The 14,760-nt window shown below is 35.7% G+C and overlaps 1 long non-coding RNA gene and 1 pseudogene across 1 annotated transcript; both read right to left on the bottom strand.

Moving 5' to 3' along the window:
• Nucleotides 1-2,899: 2,899 nt before the first annotated feature.
• LOC147410175 (uncharacterized) lies at nucleotides 2,900-8,242 on the bottom strand. Its single transcript, XR_015175661.1, has 3 exons — nucleotides 8,109-8,242; nucleotides 6,158-6,244; nucleotides 2,900-5,451 (listed from the first exon to the last, which is right to left on the bottom strand). It is a non-coding gene; the product is annotated as an uncharacterized LOC147410175 (long non-coding RNA).
• Nucleotides 6,157-8,095, bottom strand: LOC147410176 (protein PIN-LIKES 2 pseudogene; annotated as a pseudogene).
• Nucleotides 8,243-14,760: the final 6,518 nt, after the last annotated feature.

Below are 14,760 nucleotides of genomic sequence, written 5' to 3'. Positions count from 1 at the left end.
GATAAGATCAAATCATGACTATTGGACTCCTTTCCCTAAAAACTACGAAGATTACGTTCTTTCCAAATACCTCAACAGATCGCAAAGGGGGCCAAGCACCAAAGAATCCTCTTGGATAGAGAGAAGGAGACTCCCCAAGCCAGCCATATCTCGAACAACGACTCTGCCGAAAGTGGCAAACAACCCATTAATCCAAAAAGAGACAACAAATGCGACTACATCTAATGGGCAACCCAGCAATGAAGGAACAAGTGATATGATGTTTCTTCACAAGATTTACATAGACAACATTGAGTAGGAGAAATGAACCTCGTCGGATTAATTGATTCAAAGTTGGCAACCTCCCCAAAGCCACTAGCCAAATAAAAGCCAAACTTTTTAGGGCACCTTACCACGCCTAACAATCACTTGGGGGAAGTCCATAGAACATCTTGGAGAGAGAGCGTGATACATTGTTTTCATAGAAAAACAACCATCCCTCGCACCACCCCACATTCTTCATCCTCCATTCCAACATCCATCTGAATATTTTCCACCAAAGGTATCAAACTCTCCGACTCTCAATCATTAGACACCCTGCTAAACCTGAAATCCCAATTAGTTTCCCCATTCCCCATGGTTCTAAATAGAGAAATTACTTGGCCTTTCTTCATAGACAAATTGAAAAGGTCCGAAAATTGCTCCAAAAATGGTCCATTCTCATACCATCAAACTTCACAAAATCTCACCCTAGACCCATTCCCAACCTTAAACTTAACTTTTTTCCTAAAAAATGGCATTCTTCTTAAAATTCCTTTCCATACTTCACACCCAAATGACCCTCTAACCGGATCCCTTTCCCACCCATTCTCAGTTACCCCAAATTTTTCCACAATTACTTTCTTCCAAAGACACTCATCTTCCTCCCCAAACCTCCATAACCACTTACCCAACAAGGATGAATTCAATGATTTGAAATTTCTAAACCCCAAACCACCATTCTTCTTAGGCATACACATCTTCCTCCAACTTACCCAATGATGTTTCCTCTTTGCCATCATTATTGTGCCAGAAAAATTCTATCCAATTGTAGTTCAACACTCCAAGGCAAAGAAAACAACGAAAAGAAATAAATCGGGAAGTTTGCCAAAGTGCTCTTTATGAGTTTAATCTTCCCCCCTCTCAACAACAGTTTGACCTTCCACCTACTTAACCTCTGTCTAACCCTGTCCACCACGGGCTCCCAAATCTCTTTACTACTATATGTTGACCCCAATGGATGACCCAAATACGTGGTCAGAAGTACCCCTACTTGGAAGCCGATAGATGCTGCCGCTACCTCAACCCCTTCCACTTCACCTACTTCCAAAAGTTTGCTTTTACGAAAATTAACCGGAATACCCGAGATTGCCTCAAAACAACAAAGAATACCACTCAAAAAACTCAATTGTCGAGGCAAATAATCTACTAAGATCAATGTCATCTACAAACTGAAGATGCAAGATCAACTGCCCTCTTGCACCAACTCTAAAGCCTGAGAAATCACCCATACCAACCGCCTTGGACATCATTCTCCCTAGACCTTCCATAACCAACACAAAGAAGAAAGGGGATAGAAGATCCCCTTGTTTTAGCCCCCTCATACTTCTTAAAAAAAAACCTGTTGGAGACCCATTAACCAGAATAGAAAACGAACCCATATTTCCCCAAAGCCCGTTCTTCTTAACATATACTTCACAAAATTCCAATTCACATGATCGTATGCTTTTTCTAAGTCAACATTACAAACAAATCCCGGCTCCTTAGATTTTCTTCACGAGTCAATGCACTCATTTGCAATAAAGACACCATTAAGGATTTACCTCCCTACAACAAAAGCCCCTTGAGACAAACTAGTGATATTTCCTAGCACTGTCTTTAGCATCAAAGCCAAAAGTTTCAAGATGATCTTATACACCGAGCTTACCAAGCTAATTGGCCTTAGATCTAAGATATCTTTCGCTCCTATAACCTTTGGGATTAAAGCAATGAAAGTACAATTTGAACCCAAATCCAAAAAACAATTACTATAAAAGTCATCCAAAGTAGCCATCACATCATTCTTCACTATCTCCCAACAAACCTTAAAGAAACCCATCCGGCCTCGGTGCTTTATCACTAGCCATACTATTAAACAAAAGCCGCGCCTCTTCCTCCTCAAAAGGCCTCTCGAACAACTCTAACCAATAGGCATAAAATTATTCTATTAATTATTGACATTTTCAATTATAGGCTACTTTCTCAATCTAGCATACCAATACTCCTTAGACCTCGGTGACAGAGATGATATTTTGGAAAGTCTAAGATGCGTAATGAATATACTACAGTTGGATAATAAATTGGCTTCTTGTACATTTGAGCAGTTATTTTTAATCTTTTAATTTCATAAATGTGGGTCTTTTTACTCAATACAATTTTGATTAATGTGTTTCATATGTTTTTTAGATGAAGATATTTCGTGAAGCAATATTTAGGTTCAACAATAGAATGGTTGCGAATGCGAGGACAAAATCAACTCTAGGATTATTTGTATTTTTTAATCAAATAACTACTTAGAGCTTTTATTATTATTTTAGATATAATTAAAAATCATTTGTTCATTTTAAGGTTATGTTTGATTGCAAGGAAAATGACTTTCTATGGAATTTGAAATCCATAGAAAAATAATGGTGGAAAATGGGTAGGGTTGGAAAACCAAATTCCATTGTTTGAGTTGATTAAGGCGAAATCATAGGAAAAAAATCTAAGGAAGAGGAGAAGAACAAGAACAAGAAGAGGAAGAGGTGGAGCGAGAGGGTTGGAGCGGAAGGAGGAGGAGAAAGAATAAGATAAAGAGAGGGAGAGGGTTGGGGGGAGAGGAAGAGGGTTGGGGGGGAGGGAGAAGAAGAGAGAGGTGGCCGGCGACGGCAACAAAAACAGAAAGAGTAAATGTGATGGTAATGGTGATTGGTGACTACGGTGATGGTTGTGGTGGTGTGGAAGAAAAAGAGATGAAGTTAGGATTTTGATTTAGGGATGGAAAATAATGGTGGATTTCATTTTCCCATGGGTAGAAACGAGAAATTTTGTAGGACTTTTGGAGAATGGTGGAAGATCATTTTCCATATAAAAATGCAATTAAATTAATGAAAAATAGTTTTTTACCCTATTTTCCATGTGCAATCAAACACACCCTAAATGCAACTGAATGGTGTCTTTTATAGGGTGGAGATGTCCTACAATTGAGAAAAATTACTATTACGATACTAAATCAAACGACTTCTTCAAGTGGGTGCAAAAGAAACTAGAATAAATTTTCCTTGATACACACAAAGCCTAGAAATCGCCTCTTAATGAAGAAGTTAAAGAAGATGGTGTGCGTGCATTACAATTTGCGGTGAAAGGTAAAACAAGTTACACAAGATAGTAGAAATGGATATAGTTATTTTGATCCGATCAGCTTCAGTTACATATATAAGGATGATGACCCGATTAATTCTTGGATGGGGCGACAAAAGGCAGAGTTAGATACGGGTGGTGATCCACCAAGACCTAATTTTGTGTTAGCCTTGGAGATGGGGATCGACATTGATCAATGAACTGTGGATCAAACAAAAAGACCTCAAAAGTAAGATGATTTCTTTGATCATATGGATGATAATGATGATCATGAAAACGATGATAATGATAATGATAATAGAGGTGGGATAGATAATGGTAATAGTGTACCAACAGGATAGGTGGTGGTAGTGGCCATGGAGGCAACAATAGTAGTGAGCATGGTGGAGGTTCTACCTAGCATCAATCAGAATCACAGAGAGGATTGTCCATTTACAAAGGAACAATATTTTGATCATGCCACTCAAGATCATGATCGTGGTACTTGACCTGAAATACTTATGAGTATTGATCACAAAAGAGGAGACCAAAATATACTATCAATCAACCGCAATACACGAAATTGATGCAATTGCACAAGGCGTTGATATGATACGAACAAGATTATGTGATATGGGTTTATCCGAAAATTCACCATCACCTCATGGCTCTTATTATGGTACTGGATATGGATCGGACTATGATCCTTACGACACCCAATCCACAATGTCCTCAGGTTACGGGTATGGTTAGGAAACAAACTCATATCCGTACTATAGTTATCACTTGGTGCCGCAACCATGATCCACAGTTGATATACATGTTCTTCCCCAATGTGATGCACAATAGTAACAAGAATTTTTAAGGCAACACACAATTTTCTATTAAGAGAAAATGTGTTGGGCTCAATATTGCCAATACATACAACAAATGTACCATGTATGTTTGGAGAGCCAGAAGATGACCCGAATGGCTTCGAACCCTCCGATGTCCACGTTTTACTAATGGTATATGTTTGTCACATTACTTTGTAGGTTCTTTACAATGTTAATTTTTATTGCATTGTACTGTGTAAGCTTTTTTGCTCTTATGATGGTATCAATTATTTTCTTTTGGCTTAACTATAAATTTTTCAATATTATTATCAAATAAAGAATTAAACCCAATGGGAGTCGAACCCACGATCATATAATTAAAAATCACCAGCCTTACCATTAGGTCATGGTATTCAGTAGTTAATTAAGCATCCATTTTATAGTTAACTTTTATTAACAATTTAATCAATTAAAATAAAGTGTGTTCCAAGACACTTAATGATGTTTTTTAATGTTATGAAAATTTTAATGTATACCAATATAAATTTTGAAATTCATCTAATCACTTATAAAATTTAATTCTTTTTTTTATAAGTATATAAAATTTAATTCTAATTATAGTTGTCTAAAAATTATAATGTTTTGGGGTATTTACTTATTTTGGAATGTTTAGAATGCGTACCAATGTGAAAAATAAGTTTTTTTTAAGTTTAGATTATATGTAATAATACTTAAAATTTAGTTTATATATTTATTTGTGGAAAAAAATATTGGTGATTTAATGTGAACGTATCAGGAATGTATTGATTTTTGAGAAAATCGATATATTAAACGATATGATACTTTAAACCATGGGTACCACATTGGTGTGAAGGTGATAGCAAGCATACAAAGATCTGGAAGTATGTAAATATGATAGTTTTTTAGATGACTGCAAATGCGATTCAAGTTGAAATGTCTTTTCAGTTACAAATTTACATAAATATGTCAACGGAAAAAGAAAAAGAAATAACAATATGGAAAAAACATGTGATACAAATATATGTGGTTCTTAAGTAAAAAGTGTGAATGCATCTAGCTTGGGAACAAATGTTCATAAGTTGTGCTAGGAAGGGTATTAGGATTCCATGCGTTAGTCTTGGTGGCTCGTTCCATTATGTTTGACAGGCTAGCCATGATTCAGATCCTCCTTAGATTCATCTATGTTCTCCCATCATATCTCAATTCTTGCTTGGCTTTGATCCTTTAAAACTTCCCCCTACTATTCAATTAAACGAATTCGGTCACACAGTGGCTAACTACATTAGGGATTTAAAAATAAATTTACAGAAAGAATTTATACTACAAATGTAAGTTTGACAAGACTAGCTGAAAGGGAAAAAAAAGGGTAAATTGCCATTTCATGAGCTGAATTTGATGAATTTACAATTCTGTCTAACTGTTCATTCTAATTACCAAAACATGAACGTGAGAAATCGCAGGTTTTTCAAGTGACGAGATCGCAGGTTAAAAGTGACAAACTCGCTGGTTTGTGTTGTGACAATCTCGCTAAAAGTAGCAAAATCTGCAAGATAGTCACTTGATATCTGTGAGATTGTCACTTTAAACCTGCAAAATTGTCACTTTAAAACCTCCAATATCGTTACCGTTCACGTTTTGGTTATTAAAATGAACAGTGAGCCGGAATAGTAAATTCGTCAAAAGTTGGTCACGTGTTCGTAAATATCTCAAAAAAATAAAAAATAATAATCTTCACCCCATGACCACCCAATATGCAATTCAAAACATACAGCAATAAATCAATTATGTTTCATGTAATGCACTCTAATAAGAAGGGAAATACATGAGAGAGCAATAAAACAGATGGCTGATAGGAGTAGAAAGAACTCAAATAAGTAACATATGAAAGCAGCTTAAAGTAGATGATGGCATAAACTGAAAGGAAGAACACAGAAAACACGTCATACCAGAAGTTAAGAAGCACCTGCATAACCCATCAAGTTGGCTACAGCACCAGACAAGATGGCACTTGGCGTTGTGTATTCTCTTCGAACCTAACTCATCCAATAGAAATGCATCACAACAATACTCAATTATCTGACAACAGCTTAAAGTAAATAAACATTTTTAACCTATATGATCATCCCACATTCAGTCAAACTCGAATAGCCAATAAATAAATCTTATTCAAGCAGGAAAAAACCCCAAGAGAAGTATCAGGCAGTTTTACATGCTAGTCATAGAAGTTCCGAAAAAGTCTCAAATATATGAAAGAAATTTAAAGTAGATGATGAGATAGACAGAGAGAGACAAAATGGCAAAGACATGTTGCCAGAAGAGAAGAGCCGAAGCCTCACTAACTGCATAACCCCTCAAGCTTGCAATTGCTCCAAGCAAGATAGCACTTGGTGTAGTGTATTGCAATAAAAGCACAAACTTGAACATCTGATCAACATGAACCAAAATTTTCAATTTACCCGCCAAAGCAACTATACCGATCCCAAACAAAGGAAGCACCAAGAGCCTTGCCACAGTAATACCAATTGTAGTTTTGATTCCAATTTTAGAATCATTTGGCCCTTCAGCAAGCATTCCTCCAAGAATAAGCATCACCGAAGGAACCATTGCGCCAGCCAAGATATCTAAACTATCGGTGAAGAATGAAAGTGGAGCATCATATCCAAAGAAGAAAGCCTTGAGTTGTGGTACCATTCCAACGATAATTGCTAATAGAGAAGCTATAGTTGGGGGTTGAAGGATATGTTGTATGGGAGTTTGTTCAGCAACAATTCTAATCCTACGGACAACCTTGGGCATCGCCAAACACCTGACCGACTTGGGACTACTACTACTACCACCTCCCTCCATTAAATCAAGATCGGGAAGAGTAGTCTGCGAAGCACTCGAGATGCTATTAAAGACCCTAGCAATGAAGGGTATCTTGGAATGTTCGGTTTCTTTATCCTCAATGCCGGGCCACTCTGCTTCAACAAGGAGAGGACTACTCATGTCATTAACCACCTGTGCTTCTTGTTCTTGTTGTTCTTCGATCTCAATCCCCTCATCGACAACCTCGTAATACTCCATTGGGGGCTCCATCATATGGTAAACAAGGGTATAAACGAGAATTACGGAGACCCATTGAGCAAATGAGACGTAGGCGATGCCAGTCTCTGTACAATCGGGACCAAACGGGTTATCCTCGCTATGGCAAACCGATCCAACAATGGCAATTGGGATATTCCCAGTGTTGCCAAATGCAGTCATGATAATCGTGAATCGGAAGAATTGCGGTGGTGGACGACATATGATCACCACAATGTACCCTAATATGCAACCGACAACTGTACTTATCACGACATTAAAAGGGATGAACCACCAGAGAGCAAAGTTGTTGAGGGTTATGGATTGACCAAGGTCGGTGAAGATAAGGCAAGGCAAGAAGAGAGCAAATACAAGCTTGCTTAAGAGCTTGAAAGTTGCTCTAGGAACAATTTGGTTCTTTGGGTTTGCAAGAACAAGGCCTATAAGGGTGAGACAGAGAAGTTTTGTTAAGGGCACAACAGCACTTAAAAAATTTGTGGTTTGGGATCGCATGGTGCCATAAGAGAAGAAAGATCCTGTCATCTTTTTCTTCTTCAAGTTTGTAAATTTCACAGAAATTCCTCAAAATTAAAAGGAACCCAAATGAAATTAAGGTTCCTACTCCATCATCAACATATATATAAGATGCCAATATTCCCTCTTGAATCTTGATGGAGATTCAAGTTCAAAAAAATAGGTTTTGCCAGGGTGGGTATTCAATGAAGTAATTTATTAAGGGAACTATTATTGGATCATATAAAGATTTGAAAGATGGCTATTAAATAAATTTCTATAATAAGAGCTGCAATTGAGAGAGAGAGAGAGAGAGAGAACCTGAAAGAGATGAAGTAATGAGATTCACATGACAGCTTTTTTTTTCCAGATTTCTTGAGAGGTTCACGGATTCCTCGACACATTCAGCATTCTTGAGTCCTGTAAACCCGGGCTCGAATTTGAAGCGGATAGCCCGCTTTAAAATTTTCGAGGAAGGCACTCTTATATGACACGTATCTTCTTATATATTTCAAACTCATCCCTTTACTATTTTTATGAATATTTGAGATACCTCGTTGCATTTCCAAAACTCCCTTATTTTATCAAGTATGTTACTGAACAAACCTGGGAATGGTATCCTCATTTTCTGAAAAAATATTAAATATCAAAAATACCCTTAATTTTTTCTATTCTCTTCGAAAATATGAAGAGGATATAATGGGTATTCGATGGAAAGAACAAGGTATTACATGTATTTAATTTTTTTTAAAAGATGCAAGTCTCACTCAAAGATTTGTTAAGTAAGAAAAATACTTTCCTTCCTGAGTTAGTAAAGAAAGTTTCCTTACCACATCAATTTGTGACATACAAAAATATGATATGATGCCATAGGGTTGTAGAGGACAAAATTTTAAGACTTTTTAAAATAAAAATTCAAAAACAAAGGTCAATTTTTGCCATGAATTTTAATTTTAATTTGAGTATTTGATAATCATTCATTTTCAACATCTTGGATGAAGCTTAAAATGTTTTTTTTTTTTTTTTTCGAATATGAGTTTTCAATGAAATCTTGAAGGTTGAAGTATTGGATTGCCGACGTGATGATCCATGTGGGCCCAATGAATTTTAGTAAGATTTGAAATCTTTTCTAACTTAGTGAGGCTAGTCAAGTTCAGGTAAGTAATAAAGTCGATAAATTATGATATCTTTTATATTAAAAATGCAACAAATAAGTTTGCCCGATGAATCTCTCCATAATAAAACACAACGGTAAACCCCACTCTACTATAGTTTTGTGAGGTATTAAGATTGAGATAAATAAGTGGAGTCCACACCTCCCCCCACATTATTGCATTTCTTCTTCTCCCCCTTTCAAAAAAAAACCTCCAACTTTATTTTCTTTCATCTTCTCTCCCCTTCTCAATAACACCCCTTTAAATTTACTATATTTCTTCTTTCACCCTTTTAACCCCACGACACGAGCAAACTCTAACCTATATAATAAAACACAACGGTGGACCTCACTTAACTATAATTTTGTGGTATAAAGATTGAGATAAAAGAGTAAGGTCCACACAACCTCACTTTATTACATTTCATTTTCTACCACTTTTAGATTTATTATCTTTCATCCCCTCCCCCAATTTTCAATAACACCCGTTTAAATTTACTATGTTTCCTCTTTTACCCCTTTAACCACAAAAAAGATGTTCATGTCGTAGCACTAGCAAACTCTACTTTTCTTACACAAGCCACAAAAAATGGCCTCATCATCACCAAAAATATTATTATCACTATCATTTTTACCATCATGTTTTTGTCATTGACATGAATCAACGTCTTTTTTGTTTTTGATAACATGGGTGTTCTAGCCTGTAGACCTGACTAATATGGGTGAGGCAATTGGATGCTTAAAACATTGTATCTCACTCAAATCCCCGAGATACATGACCCACAAACCAAACATACGATGTAAGCTGGGATAAACCCCTATGGCTAGTCAACGAGGCGATCTCCTAGCATATATTCTTTACTAATCCTAATTTATAAGATTCTTAGAATCCAAAATCTAATAAAAAAAACTTTGACATCCTAAAAGGGGGCATTGTAGGAATCAAAAAAACCAATTTCCTTGGGATTAGAAAAGTTAATAAATCAAGACACTATGACCTGGGTCAAGCTAAATCAATCCAAATCAACCCGAATCGAAATGGGTCAAATCAAAAATACCCACTCGAACAAGCCCACTAGGAAGTTCGACCTTTTGGCCGAATCCTCATTCAACATGCAATAGTTAGGTGGTTCGGCCAACTAGGCTAACCCCTCAGTCCAATGTAATCTATATTAGGAGGTTCATCCACCTTAGCTAACCCATCAATCCAATGTGTGCATTATAAGGTTCGGCATCCTCATCGAGTCCCTCAATCAAACGCGTCTTGCTAGGAGGTTCAACCTCCTAGGCCAACCCCTCTATCAAACATGCCTTGCTAGGTACCTTGGCCTCCTTAGCCAATCCCTTAATCAAACTATCCTTGCTAAGTAGTCTAGCATGCTTTTCCGACCCCCCACTCGAGCATACACACTAAAGAGATACGAACAACATGTCCCTTTACACTAGGTGGTACAGTTACCGAACCAAGGAAAAACTCTTGCTGAAATTAAGATATTCAAGTAGGACAAACTATACATGGTGCCTAAAGGAACCGTGACTACATAACTCAACTGATTTATGATCGATGCTATGTAGATTGAACAAATTTTATAATAAAAATTAGGTAAGTAGGATTCGGTTCTCAGGGACAATCGTGATTCAAGTTTCCTTTCGAATTTGAAATCAAAACAGATTTTTTAAACAAAATTGAAAATTGCAGCTCAGAAATAAATTTGAAGCTAGAATAGAAATTTCAAACAATGTAAAAGAGTTTAGAGAGCTCAAATCAACCTTTGCAAGTCATCATATTGCTGAATAATTCTCATTGTAACTCAATCCACGTAACAAATCATTATTCGTGGATTGGAAGATAAATCGATTAACACTAGAAGGTAACTAGAAAATATCAATTGTGAATCCTAAACTTAGATGACATTATCCAACGTATATCTCAAATTCATCACAAAGCATGATTAAGCTTGAACTCAGCTAAGTAATAATCATCAAAGTTAGAATTGCAAATACAAAGTGGATGATCTCACCTTAAGAGACTTCACAAGAACACAATTAAAGTAGAAGTAATGAAATCAAAATAACAATAATAAGATGAACTTACTCCGACGTCATTGACCTCTCTAAGGAGAGTCTATCCGATCATTGCAAGGAGCAAGTTACAACAATAGTAAATCAAGTAAAATGTAGAAGAGAAGAAGATGAAGAACTATATTACACTTTGATTCGTCTTTGATGATCTCACAATAAAACTACAAATATAACTAAAGAAGAAAGATGAAAGAAACACTCTTGATGCTCTTACTACAATCAAGAACTCTCTCTGTAAAAGAAAAACTAGAAAATTACAGAGAAATACTAAAAAAGAGAGGGACAAGAAAGACAAGAGGGACCCCTTATCTAGAGATTGAGACTCATTTTATCGAAATAAACAAGTGTGTAGAAGAGTCCAAAAGTAGCCTCCACTTTTCTTTGTATAAGAGGACAAAAGAGGAGAATATGAGTTAAAGATTAGGGTATTCCAAAGGATTAGGATATTCCAAAGTTGGTCCAAATGCTTTTGCCTTGAGATTTGGACTCCAAAATGTTGATTTTAGCTCAAATCTTGAGATATGATTCTTCAAGAAGGCCGAGGCAAGGTAGGGTAACATCGCGATGCGGTGATGTGATAGATTTTGCTACCCAGCTTTGACTGGTTGCTCACTTTTTACTCGCATGTTGTAACAAAAATTGTTACATAAATTGTTAGCTTCAAAATAGGCCACTTTTACCTGCAAATAGTAAGGAATCCCTATTAGCTTCATTAATTCGGTAGTTTAATATAATTTACTATTATTTAAAAGGAACTAACACTTATATGTTGATAATCTTTATGGAATTATGGTCCCAAAATTGATTTACTAGGACCTTATCACACCCCCAAACCTAGATTTTGTTAGTCTCGAGTAAAAATTAATATTTACACAACTCTTCTTTTGTGAGGTTTTCGACTGCATTTAGCATATGCAGTAAGCTCTTAAACCCCTAGGTTACCCCTAGTGGATGGGTTTGACTTGTAAGGGTTTGTAGAGAATATACTCACAAAATTCAAAAATTTTAAGATATCAACTTCAAAATTATTGCATATAATGCCATCACACCAATTTTTCAAATCCAATCAAAGGTCCATTTAAGCAAAAGTTATTTTTATTCCTTACCTTCAGAAATATTTTGAGTGTGTGCACAAATTTTTCTAATTGTAAAATAATTTTTTCGGAATAAGATTTTCCTTTTTAACTATTAAGATGGTCGGGTCTACCGAATTTCTAATTCGAAACTAAGTCTCATGTTTGGGATTGTGAGAAATGTAGATGTTCACTTTAATACCTCTTAGGGATTTTATTTATAATATATAGTATACTCATGTTTTTACCATTGATGACTTTCACCCCCTATTACACTATTTGGTCTTATTGGACTCTTTTTCATTTTTACAATTCTAACCATCTTTGACATCTTTCTCACATTTTTCTACTTTTCTTTTTCAACTTTTTCACACTTCATCATTTTTTTGTGTTCTTTTTCAAAAAGTATGTAGCTATTTTCAAGGTACCCAGTTTAATCCTATGGTTGCTGTCTAAATCGTATTATCCACAGTTCTATTTTTTTCTAACCAGCCAACCAAAGGACAAAGAGGTCAAAGTTCAGTAATTGTAAGTTTTCCCTATCATTCTAGACAGCGAAGAAGACAACTCTTATTCCAAAATGACTTTTTCACTACAATAAGAAGTAACATAAATTTTGTTTTCAAAATATCCTATTTTGTTGATGAATGAGAACTTGTAAAACAAATTAGACATGAGCCTAGTTTTATAAATTCGTAAGATGACAGTACATATAAAGATTTTGACGAAGATATTCTAAAAATGTATAGATAACAAAAGTTAAATAAGCTAACTCATACCCCTAAACCTAAATAAAACATTGTCCTCAATAAAGAAAAAGTAAAAAAGAAGAGTTAGATCACACTTGAATCGGATCGGGCATTAATGTGCAAAATCATGTTACAATTGATCAGAAAATATTGAAAGTTATAATAGTTATAATTTCCAAAATATTTTTTTTTTAAGAAAACATTTATTTCCTAACTATACTACTCATACAAACACAAGGTTTAATTTTTTAAGAATATTTACAAGAATCAAGGGTTACCTCTCGAAGTAGCACTAAGTTTAATATCTTCAACCAGACATGGACTTTGAATCTAATCCTGATACACAGGATTGCTCAGAAATGAGCCTTTCTCTTGAGAATTTGGGAATTGCTTAAATGATTTCAATATTTGACCATTTACTTGAAAAATATTGCCATTGGTTGGATTGAGAACCTCAATGTTTTCATGAGGGTGAATATTATGGACCACAAAGGGTCTTGTCCAACGAGACTTTAATTTTCCTAGGAAAAGTTGAAGGCGAGAGTTGTAAAGTAACACTTTTTCTACTCTATTTGGAATGACTTTCTCTGGATGTGCTTATCATGCCAGACTTTCGTCCTATCTTTGTACAATTTAGCATTGTCGTACGCATCGTTCCATAATTCTTCCAACTCAATGAGTTGAAGTTTCCTAAATTCTCCTGTTTTAGCTAGATCGAAATTCAAATGCTTGACTGTCCAATAAGCTCGATGCTCAAGTTTGATTGGAAGATGACAGACTTTATCGAAAATTAACCGATAAGGTGACATTCCAATAGGAGTTTTGAAAGTTGTTTTGTAGGCCCATAAGACATCAGATAATCGTAAAGACTAATCTTTTCGAATTGGATTAACAATTTTATCAATAATGATTTTGATTTCACGATTAGAAATTTTGACCTGCCCACTAGTTTGTGGGTGATACGGGGTGGCTACCTTATGAGTGATAGAATACTTGTGCATAAGATTTTCAAAAACTCGATTACAGAAATATTTTCCTCTATTACTGATGATGGCACGAAAAGTTCTGAATCGGGCAAACACGATCTTTTTAAGAAATTGAACAACAATCTTATGATCATTGGTTCGACAAGCTGTGCCTTCAACCCATTTTGACATGTAGTCGACTACAACTAGGACGTATTGGAATCTGTGTGAAATAGTAAAGGGACCCATGAAGTCAATGCCCCAAACATCAAAGATTTCGATAATCAGAATTGGTTGTTGGGGCATTTCATTTCTTTAACTAATTTTTCCTAGATATTGACATCTATCACAAGATTTAGCAAAAAGATGGGCGTCACGAAAGATTGTGGGCCAATAAAAATCACATTGTAAGATTTTAGCTCATGTTTTCTTTCCTTCAAAATGCCCACCACAAGCGTAGTTGTGACAAAACTCAAGAATACTATTTTGCTCTCTTTTAGAAATACACCAACGAATTATCTGATTCGGACAGTATTTAAATAAATACGGATTATCCTAGAAGAACCATTTGACTTGGACATGGAAGCGCATGCGATTTTGTTTATTTTATGAAGTGGGGATTTGACCTATCACCAAGTAGTTGACAAGGTCAGCATACCAAGGTGTGTCAAGACTAGAAATCACCATGATTTGCTCGTTAAGAAAATTTTCAAAAATTGGGAGAGATTTAGAAATAGTTTCAACCACGAGCCTAAATAAGTGGTCTGCAACCACATTCTCGCATCCCTTCTTGTCTCGAATTTCGAGATCAAATTCTTGAAGGAGAAGGATCCATGGTATCAACCTTGATTTTGCATCCTTCTTGGCAAGAATGTATTTCAACGCTGCATGATCGGTGAAGATTATTACTTTGGATCCCATAAGGTAGGAACAGAATTTGTCTAAGGAAAA

The sequence above is a fragment of the Akebia trifoliata genome, chromosome 2 (assembly GCF_017979445.1).
Source record: "Akebia trifoliata isolate Shusen 1 chromosome 2, ASM1797944v1, whole genome shotgun sequence".
Taxonomy (NCBI): domain Eukaryota; kingdom Viridiplantae; phylum Streptophyta; class Magnoliopsida; order Ranunculales; family Lardizabalaceae; genus Akebia; species Akebia trifoliata.
Note: the sequence above shows the minus strand (reverse complement) of the source record. Positions and strands in the feature narration are given on the sequence as shown.